The sequence below is a fragment of the Hakea prostrata genome, chromosome 10 (genome assembly GCF_041222555.1).
Source record: "Hakea prostrata isolate BN-2017 chromosome 10, UWA_Hpros_2, whole genome shotgun sequence".
NCBI lineage: Eukaryota > Viridiplantae > Streptophyta > Magnoliopsida > Proteales > Proteaceae > Hakea > Hakea prostrata.
Genome location: NC_142609.1, coordinates 10,341,132 through 10,346,102, shown reverse-complemented (window position 1 = coordinate 10,346,102; position 4,971 = coordinate 10,341,132). Strand labels below are relative to the sequence as shown.

At 37.5% G+C, this 4,971-nt stretch overlaps 1 non-coding gene across 1 annotated transcript; it reads right to left on the bottom strand.

The window, feature by feature from the left end:
• Positions 1–4,362: 4,362 nt before the first annotated feature.
• LOC149001852 (U2 spliceosomal RNA) lies at positions 4,363–4,558 on the bottom strand. The gene has a single exon (XR_016170495.1). It is a non-coding gene; the product is annotated as a U2 spliceosomal RNA (small nuclear RNA).
• Between the last annotated feature and the right edge of the window lie 413 nt (positions 4,559–4,971).

Sequence of the window (4,971 nt, the reverse complement as noted above, 5' to 3'; positions counted from 1 at the left end):
ACAGCTTCATTGTCACTTTCAATAATTACTTTCTTTAGATTAAGGGAGATAGCTAGCTTCATTCCTTCTCGAATTACAGCAGCTTCCATTTGAATGGCTTGTGAGTTTCCTCCTTTACAGTAGAAGGTGAAGAGAGTGTGACCCAAGTGATCACGAGCAATACCACCAAATCCAGCCTGAAAGTTGTTGGAACCCTTGCTGATTGCAGCTCCATCAACATTGATTTTAATGAAATGCAAAGGAGGTGCTCTCCATTTGATGCTTTTGAACTCTTTTCTTAAATTGCTATGCTGATGAAGGGCTAAATGCTTTGCAGCTATTGATCGAGCAAATCTCCATATATGATATGGATTACTCGCTGGTCCAGAGTAAACACCATTATTGAAAGCTAACCAGATGTGCCACAGCATAAGTGTTGTATGAGTTCCTCCAATTCTGAATTGTTTCTTCTTGTTGATTTTAACCAATGAGAAATCTGATCTATAATATTTGTGGATCGATTCCACCAACAAATTCTGAGCTTTGACCATACCTGTTTGGAAAAATGACAATGAAGGAAGATATGATTAATAGTTGCTCTATCTTGTGAACAGAGTGAACAAATATCACTGATTCTACACCCTCTTTCAGATAAAAGAGCAGGTGTGGGGAGCTTTCCATGCAGCAGTTTCCAAACAAAGTGAATGACTTTGGGGGGCAGTGGGAGGTGCCATAAGACAAGCCATGGTATTGAAGGACTTTGATTATGATTTTTCAAAAAAAAAATCTATAAGCTGAAGCAACTGTGAAAATGCTAGTTGATGTTTTCTCCCACATAATTTTGTCTTGACAATTCGATAGTGATAATGGAATGCTAAGAATTTTTTCTGCCAGAGCATTTGGCCACCAATCACTAACTTTGATCTCATTCCATTTAGTTGTTTCAATATCTATAAAGAAAGACTATAAGTTAGGGGACTCACCTTGAAGTGGCAGTGAAGCTTGAAGAGCAGGAGTATCTGGGATCCATCTATCCATCCATGGATTGATACTATTGCCATTGCCAACCATATTTATAATGCCAGGTAGCATCAAGTCTTTTTCTTTGTTAATGGATTTCCATCCCCATAATGCATTAATAGGGGCAGTGGCTTGCAGAAAGTTACAATTTCTAAAATATTTTTCCTTCATTAATTTGTATCAAATTGACTGCTTACCAATAATAAGTTCCCAAGCTCTTTTAGCTATAAGAGCAAGATTCCACATTTCCATATTTTTTATGTTAAGACCTCCCAATCTCTTATGTTTACAAATTGTTTTCCAGTTGATGGAGTGAAAGTGAGATTTTTCTCCATTTGACCAAAAGAAATTTCTATTGGAAGAGTCCAACTCATTGAGGGTTTTCTTTGGTAAGATGAAGCATGACATGTAGTGAGAGGGAAGAGCTTGTGTGACTGATTGAATAAGAACTGTTTTGCTAGCTGAGCTTAAGAGTTTTGCTTTCCACCCCGAAGTCTGAGATTCACTCTTTGAATAAGATTTTGACAATGATGTTGCTTGATATTTCCGCTAAACAATGGGATGCCAAGATAGATGTCAAGATCAGAAGTAGGAATGATGTTGAACTTTTCAGCAAGAAGATTTCTAGTTTTGTTTGGAGTGCTTTTGCTGTAGTGAGCTCTGGTTTTTACCTATTTAGTTGCTGACAAGAAGCTAGACTATATCTATTTATGATCTTCAGAAATTGGTTAGCTTCAGAGACAGTTGCTTGACCAAAAAGAATGAGGTCATCAACAAATGCTAAGTATGAGATGCTTTCTCCTCCATTGCAAAGTTTAATACCTCTGATCTTCTTGCTTAATCTAGCTTTTCTTAAGTGACTTGAAAGTAGCTCCACACATAGGACAAAAAGATAAGAAGATAGAGGGTCTCCTTGTCTAAAACCTCAAGAGGAGTGAAAGAATCTAGAGGGTTTACCATTGATAAGGATGGAGAATTGAGGAGTGGTTATGCAGAACATGATCCACTTAATCCAGTCTAAAGGAAATCCATAAGCTTTAAGTACTCTCTCCACAAATGACCATTCCATTATGTCAAAAGCTTTACTCATGTCAAGCTTGATAGCCATTGTGCATTTCTTCCCTTTTTTTCCTTTGATTGATCTTGTGCATGATTTAATGGCCAATCAATATGTTGTCTTGAATATGTCGTCCTTTTATGAAACCATTTTCATTGAAAGAAATGAGATGGGGCAGCAAAGTGCGTGCAATGAAAATAAGAATATTCTTTTCTAAAAATGTGAACTAGATGACAAGAATATTCTTTTCTAAAAATGTGAACTAGATGACGCTGAAGGAAATTACAAGGGCGAGTGGCTTTTCAAAAATCCAAGAGATTGGACGTATCTTGGTATAAATATTTGGAATGACGGATTAAAAAAATAAAATTACCACAATATTGTAATAACAGTGAAGAAGAAGAAGAGACTTTCCACTTGGAAAGTGGACTCTCAATGGTTGGACTTTCTTTTTTTTTTCTTTCTTTCCGGTACAAAGACGGGGCTAAACAACCCAAAGGGAAAAACAAAAAACTTAACTTAAATAATACTCTCTATCCACAATGAGAATTCCTTCTAAGCCAGCTGGAGAATCAAAAAGAATGCCCATGGGTCCAAGAAACAAAGTTGCACCTTAGACATCCAATCAACGGTTTTATTTACTTCTCTACCAATGTGAACAAACCTCACCCTTCTATTAACGTTTAAAAGGGTCTTTATTTCCTCAATAAGCCGAACAATACTCCCTTGTGCATGCTTGCAAAGGTCGAGGAGAGCAATAGCTTCCTTAGAATCAAATTTGATTTGAATCTGACAAAACCCCAAACTCCAAGCCAACCTAAGGCCTTCGATGATCGCTATTAATTCTACTTCAAAGACTGAACACAGAGAAAACTTCCTTGTAAAACCTCCCTTTAACAACCCCTTGATCCCACAAAACACCCCCTACCTGCATAGAGTTCTCCTTTCTTTTAAGAGAAGCATCCATATTGCACTTTATCTGGTCACATATAGGGGCTTTTCACACGTCCAAAACCTTTGAACTCTTGTTGTTTGGCAGCATCAATGAGCATGTTGCCCAAACAGTGACCACCGTTCTCACATAGTCCTCGATCAACTTCAACCCATCGCTTGGTCGAACAAACTCCTCTTCATGTATATCTCTATTCATCAAATTCCAAAGAGAATAGGCAGCACAATCAAACCAAACTGTCCAACTCCCCCATCGATTTGGACATGAAATCACAAAGATTAATGAAAAACCATTCTTCTAGCCTACACTCGAAGAATATAGTAAGCTTTTCCTTAGCCACCAAATGCATCCATACCCTTTTAACAAATGTGCAATCTCGTAGTACATGAAGGCAATCTTCAGGTCTGCTCATACAAAAGCTACAATAATCATGCTCCATTAGTTTTATTCTCATATTGTGACGGTTATTTAATAATCTATTGTTCACTGTCAACCAAATGAAGAAGTGAATAAGATAGGGAACTTAAGGATTCTTCACATGCCAAAAGAATCAAACTCAGTAGCCGATTGGATTGCAAAGAGGCCTACTTCAAGTGAAAGCCCTTCACAATTCTTTTAGGAGGCTCCCCTAGGCATAGAGCATCTCCTTCAAGCTGATGAAAATGTTCCTTTCCATTAGTGTTTTTTGCTTTGGGTTTTGTTAATCTAGCCGATGTAACCTAACCCAAAGAAAGAAAGAAAAAATAAAGAGCCCAAGTCCTATTGTGACATTATCCTATTCTAAGTCTTTGGCTTCAAGATTCCAATCTTCAACATCTTAATGGCATGCATCTGCTGCATTAATGTTGATATTGGATTTATTTTTTCTTGTACATTAATGTTGATATTGAATTATTTTATCTTGTCCATTCGTAAGTTTCTTGAAATAATAGTAGTACTCACATTCTCCACTTGAATACATTAATTTGTTGTTTTAATTATAGTGTATGCCATGATTGTTTTCATGTTTGGAACATGTAGTATGCTAGGGCATTGAAGGAGAAAGGAGGTTTTTTTTTTTTTTTTGGGGTAACCTAAGTAGAAAGGAGTTAACTGTGTTTCCCAATGATAATCCATCCAATTGAAAGGTAAACTGGCATTGCACTTGTCCATGCGATGGTACATTTAGGGCTAATTTTGGAAATAATTTTGAATGGTGAGTGGCTTGATGCACTTGTATCAACCTGTGTATTGGAATCGATGCATCTAATAGATCACAACTGTCGGATATGCATCTTGGGATGTGATAAACTAACTTATGGTATAGATTTGCCCTAAACCAAGGAATTATAATAAAATTTAGAATTAGCATTGGCAGGGGTGCGCTTGGCCCGTGCAGTAGTGCAACGCATGGGTGACGCGCAAGGACCCCAGTAGCAAGCTACAGTAGTGGGCCCTCCCCCAGGAAAAATTAATTTAATATCATGTGGATCGATGATCCACGTATCAGATATTAAACTGATAAGAACAGATACTACACTTGATCTTAGCCAAAAGGCCGAGAAAGGTATGCTTTGAAATGGATTTCAGTTTCTCTTTCATAGAGAGGTTTCACCTTATACCTGGTCTCTCTCAACCGGTGTGGGACTATGGAGCATTCTCTTCTCTTGCTCTGAGTCTCTATTGTTTTTTTTTTTTTTTGGGGAAATCTCTCTATTGTTTATTTACATGGGCTAAGACTGAGAGTGCGTTCGCATGTACCAAGAGACGACCCCATCTTGCCATAACCCATAAATAAGGTTGACTAGGTTTACTAAGAGAGGATTTTTATTTGTAGTAGTAGCTACTGGCTGCTGCCAACGGTCGTGATCACGCTACGTAATTGAAATAAGATCGAATGGTTAAGAATCAAATTGCAGGAGGTTACTTGTAAATATTAGTAGACTATCGGCCTGAATGAACCTCAAATCCAAAAAAACATCAG